This window comes from Pinus tabuliformis, chromosome 5_1 (genome assembly GCF_031772625.1).
Source record: "Pinus tabuliformis cultivar Carrire ecotype Pingquan chromosome 5_1, CPIR1, whole genome shotgun sequence".
NCBI lineage: Eukaryota > Viridiplantae > Streptophyta > Pinopsida > Pinales > Pinaceae > Pinus > Pinus tabuliformis.
Window position 1 is genome coordinate 134455873 of NC_142305.1, and position 26212 is coordinate 134482084.

Below are 26212 nucleotides of genomic sequence, written 5' to 3' on the forward strand. Positions count from 1 at the left end.
GCCAATTGATAAGTCTCAAACAAAAGGGTTCAATAATGGAGCACATTGAGGAGTTCCAAAAATTGAACATAAGGGTAAAAAATATTCCAGAGGAGCATAGGATTGATGTGTTCATAGGAACTTTAAAGGATAATATCCAACATGATGTTCGCCTTTGGGAACCTGATTCATTAGAGAAGGCATTCAGGTTAGCAAGAAAAATGGAAAGCAAAATTATGGCAACCAAGAAGAAGCATACCATTCACAACTATAAAGATGGAAGTGTTGTTCCCCTAGTCTTCCACAACCTATAAGGTTGACACCACAACAATTGGAAGAAAAAAGAGCAAAAGGGCTTTGTTACAGTTGTGATAGCAAATACACTAAAGGTCATAAGTGTGCTGAGAAGAAATTATTCTACATAGATTGTGAAGAGGAAGAAGAAAAGGAGCAAGAAAGGTCAAAAGAAGAGGATATACTCCAGGAACAAAGCCTAGATAAAGAAGAAATGAATCCGACCATATCTTGTAATGCATTGGTGGGAATTACCACTCCTCAAACCATCAAGATAGAAGGACAAATCAAGAAGAAAAAGGTAATAGTGTTGATTGATTCAGGAAGTACCCACAATTTTATTCATTGTAAGGTAGCAAAAGAATTGAATTGCTTCTTATATCCAGCACCAGAGTGTCAAGTGATGGTTGCAAATGGAGGAACAATAAATTGCTCTGGAAAGTGCCATAATATCAAGCTATCCATGGGAGAATATGTATTGACTAGCCCAATGCTTTCCATTCCAATGGGAGGTGCTGATGTTGTACTAGGAGTCCAATGGCTACAATCCTTGGGTACAATAGCTTTTAATTTTCAAGAACTTTTCATGAAATTTTCCATGGAAGGAAAGGAAGTTGAATTAAGGGGTATTGTAGGGAAACCAGGAAAGATAATCAGCTCTAACGGTATGACAAAGCTTCTAAAAAAGGAACAAAGGTGTGTAATTGCACAATTATGTTCGCTAGATGTTTCCACATTGGAATCATCTATTTCTCCAGATCTCCAAAAAGTCTTGGACAATCATTCCAAGGTATTTGAGACTCCCAAAGGTCTCCCACCTATTCGTGATCATGATCATGCTATTCATCTGATTCCAGGAAGTGTTCCTCCAAACATCAGGCCGTACAGATATCCCTATGCCCAAAAGAGTGAAATTGAACGTATGGTTGCAGAAATGCTAGAGGCTGGTATAATTCAACCGAGTCAAAGTTCTTTCTCTGCTCCAGTAGTATTGGTGCACAAGAAGGATGGATCATGGCGCATGTGTCCAGATTATAGGGAGCTCAACAAGCTCACTATTAAAGATAAGTTTCCCATTCCTGTCATTGATGAATTACTGGATGAATTGCATGGATCAATTTACTTCACCAAGTTGGATCTTCGTTCAGGATATCATCAAATCAGAATGAAGACTGAAGACATTCTGAAAACAGCATTTAGAACTCATGAGGGTCATTATGAATTTTTGGTCATGCCTTTTGGCCTTACCAATGCACCTTCAACATTTCAAGGTTTGATGAATTCCATTTTCAAACCATTCCTTAGAAAATTTGTGTTAGTATTTTTTGATGATATACTAATCTACAACAAGTCTTGGAAGGATCATGTTGAACATGTTGACAGGGTGCTACAACTATTGGAGGAGAAACAATTATATGCAAAAAGATCCAAATGTTTCTTTGGAGTACAAGAGGTGGAATATCTGGGTCATATTGTATCTCATGAAGGAGTTAAGGTAGACCCTAGCAAAATTAAAGCCATTAAGGAATGGAAAATCCCCACATCCATAAAGCATCTGCGAGGATTTCTCAGGTTGACAGGGTATTATCGCAAGTTTGTTAAGAATTATGGGAGAATAGCAGCACCTCTAACAACATTATTGAAGAAAGATGCATTTTCATGGACTCCAGAAGCAACAAAGGCCTTCGAACATCTTAAAGAGGCAATGTGCCAAGCACCGGTCTTAGCTACACTAGACTTCACAAAAACCTTTATTGTGGAATGTGATGCTTCAGGAAATGGAATTGGTGCTGTTTTAATGCAAGATGAAAGACCCATTGCTTTTGAAAGTCGTCCAATCAAGGGAAAGTTTTTACACAAAGCTATTTATGAGAAGGAAATGTTGGCAATACTCCATGCACTTAAGAAATGGCGACCCTACCTAATGGGAAGACACTTCAAGGTAAAAACGGATCATGATAGCCTTAAATACTTTTTAGAACAAAGATTATCCTCTGAAGAGCAAAAAAAGTGGGTCACAAAGATGTTGGGTTATGACTTTGAAATCATCTACAAAAAAGGGAAGCAAAATGTGGTGGCAGATGCACTCTCAAGAAAGGATGAGGATGTGGAAGCATTGTTGTGCGCCATTTCTATTATCCAACCAGATTGGATAAACGAAGCAAGGGAGGAATGGAAGAATGATGAAGAAGTGTGGGCACTTATTCGAAAGTTACAACAAGATTCCAGTACGTCTGATACATTTAGCTGGCAAAATGATTCTTTATGGTACAAAGATCGCTTATACCTCTGTAAGAATTCCCAACTAAAACAAAAGATTCTTATGGAATTGCACACTTCTCCCTTAGGAGGGAACTCAGGATTTTAAAAACTTACCACAGGGTTAAGAAGGAATTTTTTTGGGATGGCCTTAAATCAGATATTCAAAAATTTGTGGCGGAATGTTTGGTTTGCCAACAAAATAAAGTTGAAACAATTAAGACATCGGGTCTATTACAACCTTTATCCATTCCAAGCCAACGTTGGGAGGAGGTTTCAATGGATTTTATCACAGGTTTACCCAAGTCTGAGGGAAAGAGTGTCATCATGGTGGTAGTTGACAGACTTACCAAGTATGCACACTTTTGTGCATTATCACATCCATTTAAAGCCAGTAGTTTCTACTGCATTTATGGAAACAATTCAAAAGCTACATGGAAACCCAAAGATTATTGTAAGTGACAGAGATCCCATTTTCACTGGAAATTTTTGGACAGAATTATTTTCTTGTCTTGGTACTCAGTTAGCTCATAGCTCATCTTATCATCCTCAATCTGATGGGAAAACTGAGATAGTAAACAAATGTTTGGAAGGATATCTTCGTTGCTTTGTATCTGATAAACAGACACAATGGGTCAAATGGTTGCCTCTGGCTGAATGGTGGTATAACATTCCTTCCATACAGCAAAAAAATGACCCCATTTATGGCACTTTATGGATATCAGCCACCATCCATCACATCATATTTAAGAGAAAATTCTAAGGTTCAAGCAGTGGAACATCACATCGAACATCAACAACAAGTCCTCCAACTCTTAAAGGATAACCTTGTGTTGGCACAGAATAGAATGAAACAACAGGCAGATCAACATCGCAGCGAAAGAAGTTTTGATGTAGGTGATTGGGTATTCCTACGGCTACAACCATATAAGAAAATGTCCCTCAAGCAAGCTAAGAAGGATAATAAATTATCACCAAAGTATTATGGTCCGTACAAGGTGTTGCAAAAGATTGGTACTATGGCATACAAATTGGAGCTTCCTGCAGCTTCTCGATTGCACCCAGTTTTCCATGTTTCATGTTTAAAGAAGGTTATAGGCGACAAGCTCCCAGTTCAAACAATATTGCCAGAACTTGACGAGGAAGGAAAAATTATATTGGAACCGGAAGCATTCACAGAAACAAGAACTCGACAGCGAAATCGATCAATTTCGGAGTATCTTATCAAGTGGAAGAACTTACCCACTGAAGATTCCACATGGGGGGATGAGAATTTTATACAGAAGCATCCAGAACTACTCAAGCGTTGAGGACAACACTTTTTTTTAAGGAGAGGGGCATGTTGGGTCCTTATAATACTAGTGATTACCCCATTACTATTGTAGTTTCATCCCTTATTAATATTGTTGTGCCCCTATTATCCCCATATTGTTATTACTATACCCCATAGAATCCCTCTATTGTTATTTTGTGGCTTTATATTATTATTGTTAGGTCAGCTGGGTTATATTGTGACTCCTTAGACTCCTATATATAGAAAGGAGGTTTTGTCATTTGAATCATCGAAGAATTGTTCATTTATGTAATGTAAAGGAGGTTGCCCCCTCGAAGAGGCTGAATTCTAAGGCGTTGATCTATCTTTTCTATCTTTTCTTGAGCTAGTTTCATAACAAGAAAGTAGTGGCTCCAACGCCCCTCACACAGGGTTAGTGATGTATGGTGTAATGATGTGTCTTGGAACTTTCGCTTAATTAAGAAGCCTGCTAAAAGGCCAGCACATTTTCACACATGTATTGTAATTGTTGTAAGACTAATCTTTAACACTTTTGATTCATGTTGCTTTAGCCTGTGTTCTACATTTGAACTATTTCACTTGTTGTAATGCATAATCTATTAATGGAAATGTGTTGTATATGTTGTTAATGTTGTCTCGCCCATGTAGACAACTCTCCCGAACATCAGACATGCCTTTCACATAGAACTTGCCATAACAATCGTTGTACTCATGCGGAATAATCCACTGAGTGTTATACGTGTTACCTTCCCTTTTGTGTTGTGATTACTGCATCCGTGTGGATTGTTCTACCGAAAGTTGCACATGTCCTATTGTGTTGTGTGTTCCTAGCAGAGTTGGGACATCAACTAAATTGGGACCCACTCCCACAATTTCCCTCTATGGTGAAAGAACCATTGACACAAGTGACACTTACACTCACTAGGCACGAGAACCTCACTTCTCTAAGACAAAGCAGACCACTCTCTTGTGCTAACAAGCAAGAGTTGAGGCAAATCCTTAAGATAATGGCAACCAGGCCATCATACTGGATGGGACTGCCACACCAAATAGTGCGAGGTCTAATTGGGACTTCATACCTGGGTGATCCCTTGAATGATGGTGGATCGAGCACCGTCAACATTTCTGGTGCTAGAAGGAGGGCCAGATGACAAGCTATGTCCCTCATCCTATTTTGAACCTTTGCATATATATCATGGATTCTTGCACTCTTCTCCCTTCGCGATGTTTTTCGAATCACGATGATGTCACCATCACGAGGGAGTTTTTCGATCACTTGTCCACTTACACATATGATGGTGAAGGCGAAGTGGCCTAGCCTAAGTTCTTACATGACTTTCTTTCCACGCTTCATGAGGAATATGGATGTTTTGACGAATAGGTCAGCTTACTGCTTGCATACACACTTTGTGAATCTCTACATCGATGGTTGTGCGGCCTATGGCTTACAGCGTGCACTCACTTGAGCACTTCTGTGATCTCATTGAAGACACTTTCTATCATTTTGATCCAAAACATCTTGACCAAACACTACAACAAAAATGGAAGCCTCTACATGAATCACCTATGGATATTTGGCAGCGCTTCAGTGATTTGCAGTTTCAAGCTTCGAAGAGCCAGATGAAAATTTTCTATCTATGGGACTGATTCAAGTACCATCTTAAGAAATCTACTCATCCCAAGAAGAAGTTCAAGCTCAAACCCCACTCATCATTCTTCAGTGATGGAGTTGCACAATCATAGACAGACTCGATCATTGTCACAAGTGACTGTCCGTCGTCCTCCCATCAAACAGCTCCACCATCGCAGAATGATTTGGGAGAGCATGAACACACATTTGTTGAACCGTCACGTCCTCCCGACATCGCTCCTTCCGATTTTCGCGCAGACTTGGTTGTGAGTCCCATACCTCATCACATGTATTTTGTACCTCAACCTCTATCTTCATATTCTGATCATCCTCCGGATGACACTACCTTGTGTTCTTCCATTTTGGACTCTACACTTGTTTTGAATGAGGATCGATCTATCGACGGAGTTGGTGTTGCACAACCAACATGCACTAGCATTCATGAAGAGCATGACGGGGAGCTTGAACATCCACCGATAGCAGGGGACCATCCATGTCTGTTTGTACCTCCTCCATTTTTTCCTGACATCCTTGTTGATCCTGCCATCCCTGATTTTTCATATCTATCTCTGTCCACAGATGCACCCATTTTTGATCTTTCACGAGACACATTGTATGTCAACCCATCATCCAACAACATAGAGGACCAATCATTCATTGAAACTCCACTTGATCTTTCATCTGCTCTTTTCTGAAATGCAGAGGGTGAACATCCTTCCTTCTCATCGATCCCTCTGTGTGATTCATCAAATCATGAGGATGCCGACCAACATCCTAAATTTTATGATCTTGGTTGTCGTGATCTCTTCACCTCATCACCCGATCATGATGTTGATTCACTCATTGTTAATCTGTCTACACCATTGGTCTATGAAGATCCATCTTTCAATGAAGTCGAAACCCCACAGAATATCAAGGCACTTCAGCCCATGCTGATGGTTATGTCAGGCCCTCACTGTCTTAAGGTTGGTTTCACTTCTAATTAGGAAATTGTTCAAACACTCAAGACTCCTCATCACTCATCTGTATGCATTCAACATCAATCTAACACTCATATTTTACTTTCTCCACTTGAACTACATGATCCCATCGCTCATTCATTGGAGGAATCTTACACAGCAAGCATACTTGCACAATGTAAGTGGTCTACATTTCTCACGTTTTCTTGCATATCACAGTCAAGGGAATGCTTACACTCAAAATTTGCACGTAGTGTAGCACAGAACCATGGCAAGTCTACAGAGTAAATGTCATGCGCTTTCACTCATTTTTTTTTATGAACGCTTGTAAGCTTGGAGTGTGTCTGTTTTCATTGTTGTATCTTTAACATTTTCTGGTTCACATAACTAGGTTGCCCGTAGACCAAACCTTCACCAACATGGGTCAACCAATGAGCCAGTGGCTGCATTGGAAATATCACTTTACGTGATAAAGCCCATGCACCATTATCTTAGGAGTAGGAGTAGTGTTTTCTTTCTTTTTTCTTGCTTGCATGCTTTTTTTCTTTCTTTCTCTGCTTGTTTGTTTGTTTTCTTTCTTGTGTGTTTTCTTACTCGCTTTTCTCTCGCTTTTACTTCTGCTTCTATTTTCGATTTGGTTGCTTCACTTACTATTTTTGTTTTCTTTTGTTTGAGTTGCTTAATAGCTTACTATTTTTGTTTTTGAAAATAAGTGCCGCCAACTACTATGTTCTGGCTTTTGAATATAATATGTGGCTGAGATTTGAAGAAACTTGTGACACTACAGCACTTGGCGAGTGTTCTGCCTGTATTCTTTGTGCATGGTTATAACCTTCAGCCGATGAAGTCGCGAAAGAAAATACAAATTATCTGCGAGGTAATTTTTTGTCGAACCATGAACCTGTGTCCACACTGGGAAGCCCCATGCCTACACTCAGCCTTCTATTATGTGTGTTTAAGCTCATCCAACTAGTAGAAATGGAGAAGGGGAAAATCTAAATGAGAAAGCCTATGTCAGAGGTCTTACATTCTTCTCTGAAGGAACAACCTCTTCTGCTCTCAATAAGTCGGGATCTCTCTTCTGCCCCAAAAATAAATAAGTGTCGATGCACAATCCTCTTTAAAAAATACAAAGGTGAAAGAAGAGAAAGGCTTCCTGCACAGACAAGTGAAGCATGCAACTCCACCGGGGTACTGACCAGGCTCACTAACAGCTGAGCAATGTGTGTGTTCCTGTGTGACTCCATTGGGGTACTTTCCAGGCCTATTGGCAGTGGAGCAACACCAGAGATGAAAACTTATACTCTGAAAATCTTTGACTCATGAGCTAAACTACCCTTCCCAGATTCGAAAAATTGTGATCAAGCTGAAATTTTGATTGTATTTGACTGAGTTGGAAAGGTGAACAATGTATGTCCATGGGGTAAGTGGGGAAGCTGAAGTAACCCACACAATGATTCAATACTCCCTGAAGGACCAAGGCCCTGTGCTAACAATGAACCAAAACAGAGAAGCTGGAGTTCTACCAATGTGTCGCCAAGTGTTGTAGCAGCTACAACCACCCTCCAAAATTTTGGCCTACACCCAATTTTGGGGCCTCCCTTAAGTGTTTGACTTGATGACTGCACATAATTGGGTTCACTCCATGAACTTGTGTGAGTCTTAGAATTCACCTTGCATGTTCATTTCACCAACTATTGCATGTTGATGTCAAAGTCATGTTTGCGACCATGTTTTGGTTATTCCCAAAGTCCTCGCTTCATGTGTACTTGTTGTATTCATTATGAAAGCATCTGTGGCACTCACATATGGAGTCACATCCACTGTCGCATAAGCATCGTCACAATTGATCAATGATCAATCACGAGTGTCACACTTGTTGCTTGCATCGTCGGTTAGTCATGTTGCACATGTGTATCAGGTTGGTTTGAGTCGTCTCGTCGTCAAGTCATGTTGGTGTGTGTTTGTAAGATCACATTTGCATCTTTCACTCGTTCACACACTTAGTCATTTTGTTGAATTTCTAACGACCGGACATCCCTCGAATAGTCGAACCATCACCCTGTCATCGACTCAATCAAATATAACCTAGAATAGTGCAAAAGCACCAAGAAAGTATTTTCAAGTTGCGCTACCCGTAAGCAATTCAATAAACATTCACGCTGGCCACTCAGAGAGTTGGACCTAGTAGCTACCCGAGGACTGACTCCCCTCAAAAAGTACATAGAGGCTTCTGACCTTACCTTCTCTATTGACTAAGGAAATTGCGTAGACAAGCCAAACAGACACCTAGTGCCTATCCTTGTCTTCCTCAAAAAATTGTGCATTTTTCTCAGTCAGTCCTCCCGACACTCGACCGACTTCTCATCCAGAAAAAGCACAGTTTTCATGAGAAAAACTTCTGCTGCCCATCTCAGCTCAGAAATTGCACAGAGGTGATCAGTAGGTCAGCCTCCCAGCCTCAATACAGTTTCTCTCGCTAGCAACTCCCAGCAGCAGACTGACAATTTCCTCCAGGATTTGTGTAGTTTTTGCTGCCAAGCTCCCAGTAGTTGACTGCCAGTTCCCCTTGGAAATTACATAGTTTCTTTTGCCAGTGATCCAACAGCCTACTACCAGTTCCCTCTGTTATCACTGAAAATTCTGTTGTAAAAATTTTTTTAGCCTAGCTTAAAGACAGGGTGTTTTCGCAGCGCATAAATTCTTTAGTAGTTTCGCAGCGCCACCTGTTTTAGTGATTTCGTAACGAAAAACACCGACCTTGCACTGGCTGCGCTACAAAATGGCGAATTTGCTTGAATCCACAGCCTATATTTCGCAACCGACAAAGTACCATATCAGAAAGTTCACCTAGTAATTCTATTGGGTTTTCTTTGGATCAGAACCACCAGACAACCAGGGGGGAACAATGGCATCCTCAAAGCTTGTATCTTCTTCTCATGAATCATGTCTTCGCAATGGCAGTTTTGCTGGAAGTAGTTCACCAGTTAGTTCCATACCAAAGTCTTTTCATCCTTTTCAGTATCCAAGACATAAAAAAGTGGTCTGTGATTGAAAAGCATTCGTCGGGGCGCATTGGAAAACAATACTGTGAAAGGTGGCACAACTATCTAAATCCAGCAATAAATAAATATCTGAGAGTTTGTTATAACAAGAAATAGCTGCTCTGTTGGCAGCCCAAAAGAAGTCTCTAACGCTGTTAATGTGTCAATGTCTGGGGCTTCGGGTGGCCTTGAATCTTTTGGCTTCGAGCATGGAGGGTCAACATCTGCTGCAAAATACATGGTCTCATCCTCAGCATTTTATACGTGTCTTCCGTTGGACTTAACTGATATGGTTGACATGTCACATAATCTATGTGCCCCAGTTTTTGTGGATTCATTGCGTCCAATTTCTCCAGGTTCTCCAGATATGATGTTAAGTAGCCTTGTTAGGGTAGGAGATGGAATTTGTTTAACAGAAATGCCCTCTTCTGTTTTGAATAAGCGGTATATGTGAGGGTGTAGGATGTGTTCAAGAGGCCTCTGAGTTTCAGCACAACGATGAGATGTTGTAATACTATAAACCTGTTATTCATGATTCAAAGATCAACCATCAGGATGGTAGATCTAGTCCTGATATGTTGAATTTGACATTTGATGAGAAACCAGTTAATTTGAAGGGCGACTGTTCTGTAAGCTGGAATGGCCCAAAGATCCAGAACTGAGATTACAAATCAAGTGGTTTCATTTACTCGTGGCTATCAAGGATTCTGCTGCCAATAGTCCAAGGAATCTAGAGGCAAGACGCCGATTATAGTTTTTTACAAATTCTTTGTTCATGAAAACGGCACCAGCAAAACCTGTGTGAGAAACGCTTTCATTTAGTGTGTTCACGCCATATTACAAGGAAATTGTTATGTACAGTATAACGAAAAGAGAAGGGAAATATTATGCTATTAATGTCCCTCTCAAAGATGGAATTGATGATGCAAGTTTCACGCGATTTTTCAAAACTATATTTCCAAGGTAGTCGAAACATATCAGCCGGGTGCTATTACTCTTCAGTGTGGAACTGATTCACTTGCTGGGGATCGCCTTGGTAGCTTTAACCCGTCCATCGATGGTCAAAAGAATTCATCGTGCTTTAGAGGCAGTGTCCGCATATGCTGCTGAAGCTGCTTCCGTTTCTGATGAAGTTGATGCCACAAGCATGGAAACACAAGACGATGGTAAAATTGTGTCTGTTTGTGCGAATAATGGCAATGAGGATGTTTCAAGGATAGAAGAGGATCAAAAGGAATTTGCTGTTCAGGTTGATGTTACAGGTATGCATATGGATACTTGGTATGTTGGCGGGGATCGATATTGGCAAACAATACATCATTTCCTAGTGAAAGTAATGGAAATAAAGACGACAGTGAAGTTGACTCAGAAAACGCAGGTGAAGGTGGCTTTATAGCAGTTGGAACTGATAAAGAGAGACTTATTTCAGGCGAAGATGCAATTTGTTCCATTTGCTTGGGCAAATACCAGGACAATGATGAGCTAAGGGAGTTATCATGCACACACTGCTTCCATGTAGAATGTGTTGATAAATGGTTGAAAATAAATGCATCTTGTCCTCTTTGCAAACATGAAATTGGGGAATCCAGTGAAGTAGCACCAGAATCTTCTGCACAAGCAGGACAGCGAAGAGATGGACAATTGGTGTGATGAGCTTGTATGAGTCAGGCATGAGTTGGTGCTGCACTGCATAGATGAACCATAGTGAGGAAAGGAGCAGCATAACCCTCAATATTGCTGTTTCCTAGTTGTAGACAATGCATCTTTTGCCATAAAAGAGAGTAACCTGATGGTGCATGATCGTTACAGCTAGGGAAGACTTTAAAAGTTTGTAAAACTAAGCATAGCTCTTAAACACTGGAGTTAAAAGACATGGTTGGAATGTGCAAGTGGTTCAGTATCCAAATATTGAAGGTTGCAGAATATGGAGCTACTGTGCAAACGAGTAACTTTATCTATATTTTCACAAGATCATACAATGGGAAATGTTGAGATAACAACTGCATCGGTGAACCAGAATAGTTACAAAAGTTATTGCAACTAAAGGGATGAATAATTGCATGGTGTGAATTAAGAATGACCATGTAGAGCTGCTATACAGACTTCTCCAAGGTTTTATATTTGAGGAGTGCGTGCTATTGATGTTGTGAAAAAATTTCAGAAATTAAGTTTTGCGGCATTCATCAAGGTTGTTTGAGCCATTTAAATAGCAAGTTTTTGTTTTTCTTGGGTCACAAGTACTTTCAGGAAAGCAGATAGCTCTAGTTATAATGCTGCAGTGACAAACACATCTAGTTGGGGCAGAGTGAAGACCAGAAGTGTGAACGTAAGGTCAATATGAATAATTTAGTGCTTCGTTCAGGTGTCAAGATTATCACATATCCTTTTAATAACGCTGTGGACAAGACAGGACATGAAAATGGAAAAGCGTTAGCATGTTGAGATATTTTGCTATGCTTTGAGCCAGAATGATGGCACTGAATGGAGGCAGCCATTGAAGCTCCAAGGATTCTGAATCTCTCAAACAGTGAACACTTTAGTGAACCTTATGGGGAGGATTTTATCTTCATTACCAATAATTGGTATACATCTCTTCTTCCTTGTTAATCGAAGACAGTCAAATTTATTGATGAAGACTGTGTTTTCTTTAAATCACACAGTAGTTTCGTAGCGCGCTACGAAACTGCTGTAGGTGATGATTTTAAGCGCAGAGCAGCTATTGTGATACTGTGAGCGGGAGTTGAGGAAGAGAAACACCTGTCTATCAATACCACCTACAGCACATCAGAAACATGGCAGCATTCCATACCTGGGGTTATTAAAAGATTTGGGAGCATGCTGCTACACTTTCGGAGAATGTTGGGAGACAGAGACCGTTAAAATAGAGCACATCTTTTGGTCAATTAATGAGCCATCAGCGCTTTCAAGCATCCAAAGTCAGCGTTCCTTGCATGCATACCTTGAACAAAGAATGGCAGCTTCTGGGTCCTTCATAACTCCAGTGGAATCACCATGAATATATAAACCTTGAATTCTTCAACAATGGAGTCGCCAAGGTAGTGTTGCAGCCTCGAATATCATTTTGAACTCCTGCTACCTTCAGAAATCCAATCTTCGAATTTCGGGAGAGAGTAAGCTTCAGGCTCCCGGCAGACGCACCAAAATGTTATCACAAAATCAGTACTAAGGGCTGCAACCAAGCAAGATTTCATGTAACTCTTTCAACCAGACTTTAGACCAAAGATTAGCCTCCTTGGTTAGAGAGGGCTGTTGTGGGGAAAAGTATCCGATGCGGATGACCCTATCCCTACTCTAAAGGTGACAGTCTTTAGCAACAACTGAAAGTAAAGCTTTGATGTTTTCCTTTATGAAAGTACAGAGAGGGGGAAGAAATGATCAACCAACCTGGTATCCTTCGCTTAGTCGATCTTGATCCTCTCTCTTTGTCTCTTGTTCCCAGCTCCTTGCTCTCTTTGCCGGTCCAGCTACACACAAGCCCTGCACAAAACGAGAGAGGAAACTACAAGATACAAGTACTCATAACTGATGCATGGATTAGAGTGAATCAAATATACATGTAAATACAATACATCAATGCAATACAAGTATATAGGAGAACATGCAAAACTTTATTGATAGAAGTAACAGGGTTCTGAGAAGGTTACAACCAATGATGGCTCCAATCCAGCAGCACCTCCCCAGCAGCAAGAACTCTCCTCTTCACCTCTAGTAAAACAATCACCCAATAGCTCTAACTGTAATCCAACAGCACCTCCTTGCTTTACACAAAATTCCAGCCTCCTTAGACCTCATAGAAGAGCTCTATATATAGGAGAGAAGAAGAGAGGATGAGTCAGCTTGAGGTTGGCATAGAGCTGACTAGTGTCCTCTCCCTCTTCAGTTAATCTTCAGTTCTTGAGTCCACTTGGAGATACTTGCTTACACATGGTGATCAAGTACCTCTTACTCATCACAAGGCGAATCTGATGAACCAAGTGTCAGTTTGGAAGCTTCCTGGGCAGTTGACACCTTGCAAGATGACTGTGCCACTTGGCCAATCTCGCCCAGCGCAGGTAGCCTTCATTACTTTTGACTTCCAGCGCAGGTACAGAGTGGGACAGTTGCATTACAGCGCAGAAGCTCAGTTAAGCAGCTGACATGATCCAAAATAAGCCTGTTTTGAAGTGTTTTCAGGTGGAGAACTGATTGGAAGTGCTGTTGTTTGATGACCTTGTTCTTTTAGGGGTAAGAACAACATGTTTAGGGACTGAGGATCCCTGTAATTATTGACATTCCATGCTCCATGATGCGAGGCACAAAAATGTCTATAACAGTTGCCCCCTAAAGTATGAGGCCGTTTATCGGGTGAAATGCTTTATCCAGAGGATCCGAAGTTCGTTCCAGTACTGAGGAGAGTGCCCTGTAATACAATACAATACATTATTTTTCATTCATCATTATTCTCATGATCTAGCTGAGGCGGGCATTCCCATGCTCAGCTTTTTATAAATACATTTTGGTACATATGACAGACGATCGTCTGAAGATAGACTGATAATTTTCTTCTGAAATTATCATCCTTTGAGTAGGATGATCATCTGCTGTAATGATGTACATGGCAAATGCTTTTATATTTCCTGAATATATATTGCAGCCCGGATGGATGAAACTAGATCCGGGGTCTTCAAACTCGTTCGATCTTCACTCTAAGTACAAGTCGATCCATGTGAGAATTGCGCTGAAGTCGAACATGGAAAGACATCGCTTGATTACCGGTCAATAATGTAAACCGTTAACAAGCACGAGAGGAATCACCAATAATGACGATGACCCTCAAGGTACTGCAGTACAATTCACGTGGCGTGAATAAAGGACTTGGCGTCGAACGCCACGCAAAATCTTCTGGTCGAAGGTCATTGATGTATACCTGTCGCCGGAAGTGAGAAACTTGCCATTGAGGCATGCAAGCTTCAAAGTACTGATGGGGGTGTTCCTAGATCAACTTCTTGGATAATGAGCTGAAGTCGACAAGAAGCGATCTGTCAAAGGAGGGCCTTAATGAATCCCACATCAATGACACGGAACGGAGCTAATGACTTTAGTGGAGGTGAAAACAAACTGTGACACATGATTCAGGGTGGCGATCATGAATGGATGAAGGATAATGTATGGCAGTGGATGGGACACGGTTGACACTTTCAGAATGACCCCTCTTGAACATATAACGACACTGATGCGATGGATCGGTAGCATTACCCCAAACGTGGATGGTGTGGCGAGGACCATGGTGATGAGACCGGTGAATGAAACAACCCAACCCGATGTGATACGGAGGAAAAGTGTCATGTTCAAGAGTGACTCGCTACCATTAAACTTTGAATGTTCTCCCAATTTTTCCCCAGTCATTTCTGACCAGTACCTCTTTATTTTTGTCAAGCTTGAGGAGGATAACATATGCTTGTTCTATAACCTGCCCTTCGGGCAAGCCTATTGCTATGATTTAACAAGCCTAGCGATAGGGAAACTCGTTCTCGTCTAAAGACAAGTTTGTCGCTATTTAATCATTTTAACGAGTCTAACGACAAGGAAAACTCGGTCCTTTTCATTTTTAGAGAGTCTGAAAAGGTACAGAAAGTCAACTCCATAATTCCTTTTTCGTCATCTAATCCCTTAAGTCCGAAAAAGTATAAAACAATACAGAAGGGATGGTTGTTCGGTACTTTTACGAGCCGAACAAGACAAGCGCTCGATCTTTTTGTGCAATAATCCCTCAGGTTCAAAAAGATTAAAATCTAGAGGAGGGATAGCTTTCGGTCGTTTAACGAGCTAGAAGGCCAAAACTCGGCAAACTTTTCATATTTCACGAGTCAGTGAAAAGAGCTCAAAGAAGACTCGTCTTTTGAGGAACGAGTGATACACAGGGATAGCAACTGATTCCAGGTACAAATTGGAATTTTCCAATCACGGCAGTGTCACAAGGATGGCTAGGTGAAATCACTCTTCGCAGCTGTTTCTCAAAAGAGGTAAACACACAAATGGAAGTGAATGATCGGCCAAATGAACAGTGGAGGTGATGGATGAAAACACGATCAAGGTTCTTACGGCTGATGAATTTACGATCTCAAAAGGTTATTTACCGGTTCATTTTTTCCATGAGCTTGAACTCTGAGGGAAACTTTTGCTCACACTTTTCTATTTTTTAACGAGCATAAATTCAGTCCTAAAACTGCTCGGATTTGCGTTTATTTTTTAACGAGCATGAACTATATGCTAAAACTGCTCGATATACCAGTCATATGAAGAACAAAGCTGATCTTAAAGTATCCAGCTGCATATAAGATCTGTTGGCAACATGCAAAGCTGCGCTACCGGCCATCCTGCCAATAGTAAACAGAATGGACCTGAGAGACCTATCAGTAATGTCACGGATATTGATCTTGCCGTCTTTGCTCGGCTGTGAACCTTCCCGGCAATACTGACGGATATAGTCTCTGGTGGAAGTAGTCCCTCGAGACGTACCTGACAAAGAAATGGGAGCACCCCGCCTTGACAGCCCAGTCAAGAAGTACATGTCCTCTATGGTCAAAGGGAAGGACTTCCCCCTAATCTGGAATACTTGGTTAACAGGATCCCAAGGAGAAGAAGGAAAAGAAGAAGAAAGAAAAGAAGCAGAAGGAGCCTCTGGCGAAGGCGACTGGGGGCAAGCAGAAGAAAGCTGACAAAAACCCACACACTGCACCGACTGGGCCTAAATCGCCATGTGTCATTTGCAAAGGGATCCATTTCCATCGTGATTGTCCTTGTATTCCCCGGATACTAAGGGACTGGTCCCCAAGGTTGCACAATCCGGTAGCATCAACCTCTGGTTGTCATGTTGATTGCATTCCGTCAACTAGCGAGAGTGAAGGACGAAGAAGGGGACCAAGATCACCCTGTCTATTGTGTGAAGGTCATCATGCCATCCACAAATGTCCATTCTTAGATGAGGCCAAGAGAGTTTTGGAAGATCGCCCGGTGTCACCGGTGCGACTTCCACCTGGATATCAAAAACTCGCGCCTAATCCCTCGATAGTTGAAAATCCGGTTGAACCACTCAAGTGGTCAACTGAAGTGTCGGTCATTGAGAATGAACCTACTGAATCCAGACCAGACGAAAGTCTAAAGGTCGATACGGCAGTTGGCCCGGTTCTTCCTTCAGAGGTTCTATCGTCCAATGACTCCGTCATTGAAGACCCGTCTTCAAATGGCACCGTCGCCGAAGAGTCATCTTCATGCGACACCCTCACTGATGAGAACAAGGATGACACCATCCAGGTTCTTTTCATCAGCACCGACTCCGATGAGCATCAGGGCAATGTGCCCATTCCTTTATCGCAGGAAGGAACATCATCAGAGTCGTATCCGGCCGTATATTCGGTCCCACCGCCAAGCAACCTGGTTGTATCCTTTGATTGGAATCAACTAGGCAGACCCAGGTTACCAGCCAGTGTACCATTCAGAATCATTGTCCAGATCTATAGAATGATTATGGCTGGTACTATCATTGATGAAGGGGCGTCTGTGAGTATCCTTTCCTCTGTTGCTTGGAAAGCACTGGGTTCCCCGGTGCTTTTACCTGAGTTGAGAAATCTCTCAGGTTTTGATAAAGGAACCAGTCGACCATTAGGGATCCTCCCCGATGTACCTGTTACATTGAAGGGGAAGACCGTCAGGATGAACGTGTTGGTAGTTCAAGGACCCTTGGATTATAACCTACTCCTTGGACGCGACTATATTTATTGCATGGGAGCGATAGTCTCCTCACTCTTTAGAGTAATGTGTTTTCCACATGAAGGAAGGGTGGTCAAGCTCGTAGACCAACTTTCACTTCTGGGATCTCGCATCGCAAATAGTCAAATACCAATCCTAAATGGTCTGTTCACTCAAGATTCGCCTCCGCCCCCGGTCCTCCTTCCCGATGAGCGCGATTGATTCGGAAAGAAAGACTAGGACCCAGAGGGCATGCACCCTGGTCTGCTTCGGGCAGAAGAAACTCCGGGTATAAGACAGAATTTCCGCAGGAGAACATGACTAGTCCGTACCCCGTCCGTAGGAAGTGGGGTTGTTCTGGAAAAATGATCTAGGATAGTGGGGGTTTTAAAAGTGCTCGGAGTCGCCAGTTTTTTGTGGGGAAAAGTATCCGATGCGGATGACCCTATCCCTACTCTAAAGGTGACAGTCTTTAGCAACAACTGAAAGTAAAGCTTTGATGTTTTCCTTTATGAAAGTACAGAGAGGGGGAAGAAATGATCAACCAACCTGGTATCCTTCGCTTAGTCGATCTTGATCCTCTCTCTTTGTCTCTTGTTCCCAGCTCCTTGCTCTCTTTGCCGGTCCAGCTACACACAAGCCCTGCACAAAACGAGAGAGGAAACTACAAGATACAAGTACTCATAACTGATGCATGGATTAGAGTGAATCAAATATACATGTAAATACAATACATCAATGCAATACAAGTATATAGGAGAACATGCAAAACTTTATTGATAGAAGTAACAGGGTTCTGAGAAGGTTACAACCAATGATGGCTCCAATCCAGCAGCACCTCCCCAGCGGAGTCGCCAGTTTGTTGTGGGGAAAAGTATCCGATGCGGATGACCCTATCCCTACTCTAAAGGTGACAGTCTTTAGCAACAACTGAAAGTAAAGCTTTGATGTTTTCCTTTATGAAAGTACAGAGAGGGGGAAGAAATGATCAACCAACCTGGTATCCTTCGCTTAGTCGATCTTGATCCTCTCTCTTTGTCTCTTGTTCCCAGCTCCTTGCTCTCTTTGCCGGTCCAGCTACACACAAGCCCTGCACAAAACGAGAGAGGAAACTACAAGATACAAGTACTCATAACTGATGCATGGATTAGAGTGAATCAAATATACATGTAAATACAATACATCAATGCAATACAAGTATATAGGAGAACATGCAAAACTTTATTGATAGAAGTAACAGGGTTCTGAGAAGGTTACAACCAATGATGGCTCCAATCCAGCAGCACCTCCCCAGCAGCAAGAACTCTCCTCTTCACCTCTAGTAAAACAATCACCCAATAGCTCTAACTGTAATCCAACAGCACCTCCTTGCTTTACACAAAATTCCAGCCTCCTTAGACCTCATAGAAGAGCTCTATATATAGGAGAGAAGAAGAGAGGATGAGTCAGCTTGAGGCTGGCATAGAGCTGACTAGTGTCCTCTCCCTCTTCAGTTAATCTTCAGTTCTTGAGTCCACTTGGAGATCCTTGCTTACACATGGTGATCAAGTACCTCTTACTCATCACAAGGCGAATCTGATGAACCAAGTGTCAGTTTGGAAGCTTCCTGGGCAGTTGACACCTTGCAGGATGACTGTGCCACTTGGCCAATCTCGCCCAGCGCAGGTAGCCTTCATTACTTTTGACTTCCAGCGCAGGTACAGAGTTGGACAGTTGCATTACAGCGCAGAAGCTCAGTTAAGCAGCTGACATGATCCAAAATAAGCCTGTTTTGAAGTGTTTTCAGGTGGAGAACTGATTGGAAGTGCTGTTGTTTGATGACCTTGTTCTTTTAGGGGTAAGAACAACATGTTTAGGGACTGAGGATCCCTGTAATTATTGACATTCCATGCTCCATGATGCAAGGCACAAAAATGTCTATAACAAGGGCTCTCTCACAGACTTTTGATAAAAATCAATCACAACAACAGATGGCTAACTCTTCACAAATTTATAAAAACAAAGCTGGTTGGACACATATCAAGTAAGTCTTCATTGGGCTATGGAGTCTCACACATTTAGTAAACAAAAGCACAGTCATTTCATGGAAGTCAAGGCTCTTTGCATTAGATGTTCAAACATACTTCACAAAAACCACAGCTTGCCAAACATACAGGAAGTCAGAGCATAAGATATGAATTCTGAGTGATTATGTTGTAACAAGGCTGTAAAAGAACATTAAGAAAATAAACCACCATCACATTTGAACAATATAATCCATTGAGAATCTTGAGAAGAAAAAACCACTGTTTTACTATTACTGTAATAAGTCTTTACATTGGCCCAAATAAACTCTGTTTTTGTATAAAATCTCCAACCCCTATTACATCCTAATCTGATCCCTTTATAGGAATCTATTCCTCCCTCTCTAGAATGGGCTCGAAGGCCCTATTAACTACTCCTACATGCTATTTAACTAATTCATTAATTACAAACATGCTGAGCTGTAATTACACAACATCCTAATCAAACTAAAACACTAATTCCATTCTCCTCGTATGCTTGATTCTTCTTGGATCCTTGACAGCTGTCCTCCTTCAGTTAGGCTGAGATGGCTGAGCTAAAGATGCAAGGAACGCTGACTTTGGATGCTTGAAAGCGCTGATGGCTCATTAATTGACCAAAAGATGTGCTCTATTTTAACGGTCTCTGTCTCCCAACATTCTCCGAAAGTGTAGCAGCATGCTCCCAAATCTTTTAATAACCCCAGGTATGGAATGCTGCCATGTTTCTGATGTGCTGTAGGTGGTATTGATAGACAGGTGTTTCTCTTCCTCAACTCCCGCTCACAGTATCACAATAGCTGCTCTGCGCTTAAAATCATCACCTACAGCAGTTTCGTAGCGCGCTACGAAACTGCTGTGTGATTTAAAGAAAACACAGTCTTCATCAATAAATTTAACTGTCTTCAATTAACAAGGAAGAAGAGATGTATACCAATTATTGGTAATGAAGATAAAATCCTCCCATTAAGGTTCACTAAAGTGTTCACTGTTTGAGAAATTCAGAATCCTTGGAGCTTCAATGGCTGCCTCCATTCAGTGCCATCATTCTGGCTCAAAGCATAGCAAAATATCTCAACATGCTAACGCTTTTCCATTTTCATGTCCTGTCTTGTCCACAGCGTTATTAAAAGGATATGTGATAATCTTGACACCTGAACGAAGCACTAAATTATTCATATTGACCTTACGTTCACACTTCTGGTCTTCACTCTGCCCCAACTAGATGTGTTTGTCACTGCAGCATTATAACTAGAGCTATCTGCTTTCTTGAAAGTACTTGTGACCCAAGAAAAACAAAAACTTGCTATTTAAATGGCTCAAACAACCTTGATGAATGCCGCAAAACTTAATTTCTGAAATTTTTGCACAACATCAATAGCACGCACTCCTTAAATATAAAACCTTGGAGAAGTCTGTATAGCAGCTCCACATGGTCATCCTTTAATTCACACCATGCAATTATTCATCCCTTTAGTTGCAATAACTTTTGTAACTATTCTGGTTCACCGATGCAGTTGTTATCTCAACATTTCCCATTGTATGATCTTGTGAAAATATAGATAAAGTTACTCGTTTGCACAGTAGCTCCATATTCTGCAACCTTCAATATTTGGATACTGAACCACTTGCACATTCCAACCATGTCTTTTAACTTCAGTGTTTAAGAGCTATGCTTAGTTTTACAAACTTTTAAAGTCTTCCCTAGCTGTAACGATCATGCACCATCAGGTTGCTCTCTTTTATGGCAAAAGATGCATTGTCTACAACTAGGAAACAGCAATATTGAGGGTTATGCTGCTCCTTTCCTCACTATGGTTCATCTATGCAGTGCAGCACCAACTCATGCCTGACTCATACTGGCTCATCACACCAATTGTCCATCTCTTCGCTGTCCTGCTTGTGCAGAAGATTCTGGTGCTACTTCACTGGATTCCCCAATTTCATGTTTGCAAAGAGGACAAGATGCATTTATTTTCAACCATTTATCAACACATTCTACATGGAAGCAGTGTGTGCATGATAACTCCCTTAGCTCATCATTGTCCTGGTATTTGCCCAAGCAAATGGAACAAATTGCATCTTCGCCTGAAATAAGTCTCTCTTTATCAGTTCCAGCTGCTATAAAGCCACCTTCACCTGCGCTTTCTGAGTCAACTTCACTGTCGTCTTTATTTCCATTACTTTCACTAGGAAATGATGTATTGTTTGCCAATATCGATCCCCGCCAACATACCAAGTATCCATATGCATACCTGTAACATCAACCTGAACAGCAAATTCCTTTTGATCCTCTTCTATCCTTGAAACATCCTCATTGCCATTATTCGCACAAACAAACACAATTTTACCATCGTCTTGTGTTTCCATGCTTGTGGCATCAACTTCATCAGAAACAGAAGCAGCTTCAGCAGCATATGTGGACACTGCCTCTAAAGCACGATGAATTCTTTTGACCATCGATGGACGGGTTAAAGCTACCAAGGCGATCCCCAGCAAGTGAATCAGTTCCACACTGAAGAGTAATAGCACCCGGCTGATATGTTTCAACTACCTTGGAAATATAGTTTTGAAAAATCGCGTGAAACTTGCATCATCAATTCCATCTTTGAGAGGGACATTAATAGCATAATATTTCCCTTCTCTTTTCGTTATACTGTACATAACAATTTCCTTGTAATATGGCGTGAACACACTAAATGAAAGCGTTTCTCACACAGGTTTTGCTGGTGCCGTTTTCATGAACAAAGAATTTGTAAAAAACTATAATCGGCATCTTGCCTCTAGATTCCTTGGACTATTGGCAGCAGAATCCTTGATAGCCACGAGTAAATGAAACCACTTGATTTGTAATCTCAGTTCTGGATCTTTGGGCCATTCCAGCTTACAGAACAGTCGCCCTTCAAATTGACTGGTTTCTCATCAAATGTCAAATTCAACATATCAGGACTAGATCTACCATCCTGACGGTCGATCTTTGAATCATGAATAACAGGTTTATAGTATTACAACATCTCATCGTTGTGCTGAAACTCAGAGGCCTCTTGAACACATCCTACACCCTCACATATACCGCTTATTCAAAACAGAAGAGGGCATTTCTGTTAAACAAATTCCATCTCCTACCCTGACAAGGCTATTTAACATCATATCTGGAGAACCTGGAGAAATTGGACGCAATGAATCCACAAAAACTGGGGCACATAGATTATGTGACATGTCAACCATATCAGTTAAGTCCAACGGAAGACACGTATAAAATGTTGAGTATGAGACCATGTATTTTGCAGCAGATGTTGACCCTCCGTGCTCGAAGCCAAAAGATTCAAGGCCACCCGAAGCCCCAGACATTGACACATTAACAGCGTTAGAGACTTCTTTTGGGCTGCCAACAGAGCAGCTATTTCTTGTTATAACAAACTCTCAGATATTTATTTATTGCTGGATTTAGATAGTTGTGCCACCTTTCACAGTATTGTTTTCCAATGCGCCCCGACGAATGCTTTTCAATCACAGACCACTTTTTTATGTCTTGGATACTGAAAAGGATGAAAAGACTTTGGTATGGAACTAACTGGTGAACTACTTCCAGCAAAACTGCCATTGCGAAGACATGATTCATGAGAAGAAGATACAAGCTTTGAGGATGCCATTGTTCCCCCCTGGTTGTCTGGTGGTTCTAATCCAAAGAAAACCCAATAGAATTACTAGGTGAACTTTCTGATATGGTACTTTGTCGGTTGCGAAATATAGGCTGTGGATTCAAGCAAATTCGCCATTTTGTAGCGCAGCCAGTGCAAGGTCGGTGTTTTTCGCTACGAAATCACTAAAACAGGTGGCGCTGCGAAACTGCTAAAGAATTTATGCGCTGCGAAAACACCCTGTCTTTAAGCTAGGCTAAAAAAATTTTTACAACAAAATTTTCAGTGATAACACCCTCTAGGAATTGTGCTGTTTTGGCTGCCAGGCTCCCAGCCAGTTCCTCCAAAAAACTGTGCAATTTCTGCATGTTGATCCTCCATGCAGGCGAGCCTGTTCCTCCAGAAAATTGCGCAAATTTTGCTGTCAAATCCTTGCTGCCCACTCGTTCCAAAAAATGCACAGATTCTGTCTACCTTTCCCTCCTATAGCCTGGACTATCTCTCCCAAAATTTGTGTAGTTTTTCCTTCTATTCGAGCCAGACCCCGTAAACAGTCATTGTCGACTCAGATTGCCCATCTCCATCACCCAGTGACTATTGCACAGTTTTTATGAGTAGTGCCCAGAGCCATCATCCTGCCTCACAAACTTACTACCTCTCTCAGTCACCCACATCCAAAATGATCATGTGTCATCGTAGACTAGCAGGTTTTTGGATTTGATTTTGTCTCGTCATGAGTGACTCTACGTATAGGTATACTAAAAAACATGGCGCGATGACGAACGAGACGAATGAAGGGAACACATGTAGAAGGATAGGTCCACTAACAGATGAATGAATGATGCATGCAAAGAGGTGTGCTCGTGAATGGATGATCATGAAAAGATGTGTTCGTGGACGAACGGACGAGGAAACATTCAAGATGTGCTTAGGGAAGAACGAACAGATGAACATGCACCTTTCATGAGAAAACGAACTTGTCAATCCTTCCAAAATACATGGAAGGAGCAATGTGCCAAAGCAACATCAAGCGAACCAATGACCATCGAAGACTCTATGCACCTTTCCATGCAGAGGTGAAGCTGTGACACACCAAGAAGACATCCATCACCCAGCAACACTGCAGCTCGGCATGCACTCCAGTAGCAGCACGAATGTACCAGCATTGTCATCTCGAGTCATGTCATGATTCATGTCACCCACATATCCACTATGGGCCATGTTGTCAAACAATGAAATGTAACGTGGAAGTCCAAGAGACCCACTTGTTGTACAAAGATTCATGTAAAGTCGAAAATTCATGGAAGTCAAACAGTCATGAGGGTAGTTGAATAGCCACAAGGGTTAATTTCACCCTTGGCTATGAATACCCCCTCATTCGTACATGCAAAGGAATTTTCACCTCAGCTCCTCCCACATATCCAAGAGAGTGTGTAATCTTTCCTTTGAGGAGTAAGTAGTGGCTCGAACGCCCCTCACATGAGGTTAGTGATGTATAGTGTAATGATGTGTCTTGGAACTTTTTCTTAATTCAGAAGCCTGCTAACAAGCCAGCACATTTTCACACATGCATTGTAATTGTAGTAAGTCTAATCTTTAACACTTGTGATGAATGTTTCTTTAACCTGTGTTCTACATTTGAACTATTTCACTTGTTGTAATACATAATCTATTAATGGAAATGTGTTGTATATGCTGTTAATGTTGTCTCGCCCGTGTAGACTACTCTCTCGGACATTAGACAGACCTTTCACATATAACTTGCGATAACAACCATTATACTCGTGTGGACTAATTCGTTGAGTGTTATACATGTTATCTTCCCTTATGTGTTGTGATTGCCACATCTGTGTGGACTATTCCGCTGAAAGCTGCACATGTCCTGTTGTGTTGTGTGTTCCCAGCAGAGTTGGGACTTCTCCCAACTAACTTGGGACTCACTCCCACCCTCTCCCTTTATGGTTAAAGAACCATTGACACAAGTGACACTTTAACTCACTAGGCACATGAACCTCACTTCTCGAAGACAAAGCAGACCACTCTCTTGTGCTGACAAGAAAGAGTTGAGGCAAATCCTTAAGATAATGGCAACCGGGCCATCATATTGAATGGGAATCCCACACCAAACGGTGTGACATCTAGTTGGGACTTCATACCAAGGTGATCCCCTGAATGTTGGTGGATCTAGCACTGTCAACATGTCCATCATTCTCCACAATTTGTTCTAGAACTCTCCGAGAAAGCAAGAGTCTCGATCTGACACAATAGATGTGGGCAACCAAAATGGACCCAAACATGCAGAAAGAAAAGATAAGAATTATGCTCAACAGTGACCTACTTTTTACAAGGCATTAAAATACACATTTTACTAAAATGATCCACGACAACATACAAATAGTTGTGACCTTTCCTAGACATAGGAAAACCTCCTACAAAATCCATGGATACACTTTCCCATGGTCGACTCAGAATAGGGAGTGGTGTGTAGAACCCAAGTTTTCTATTAGAGGACTTTGAAACAGAACACAACACACAACCCTTTACAAAATGAGTCATAATATGTTTCATATGAGGCCAAAAACAAAACCTTTGTACATGACATAAAGTTTTTTCAAAACCAAAATGACCAAACACAAGAGAGGTATGAGCCTCTTAGATTACATGTACCCTTTCATAAATGGGTATGCACAGTTTGACAAGGTGATACAATAGTTTTCCTTGCAAATAATAGTTTTCCACCTGCGATCCACGAGTCAATTTTGCATAAATATCTTTAAAATAATTATCGTTAGCGTATTGTTCAGTGTAACCTTCTAACGATAAAGAAGCATTTTGCAAAATACACATGCAGAAATAAGAGGGCGAGAAAGCATATCTTCTACTTTATTTTTGGTGCCATTCTTGTATTTTATTACCAGATGAAACTGTTGGAGGAATCCCATCCATCTAAAATGGTGGGCTTTTGAAGCTTGATCTGTGACTGAAGGTATTGCAAGGGCTGATGATCCGTGTGGATGATGGTATCCTTTCCAATCAGGTAGTGTTTCCACTTCTTTACACTCTATACCAAGGCGTACAACTCCTTGTCTTACATGGGATAATTCACAACAGCCTGGGAGAAACTCTTTGAATGGTAACATACAGGATTCCTTTGCTGCATCAATAGAGTGCCCATGTCATATCTGTCGGAATCTGTTTTAATCTCAAAAGGCTGCTAAAGGTCTGGTAAGGCTAGCACTGATGCTTTGAGGATCTTCTCTTTTAGTGTGTCAAAGGATTTCTGTTGTTTTCCTCCCCACTGAAAGGCCTTCTTCACACTTG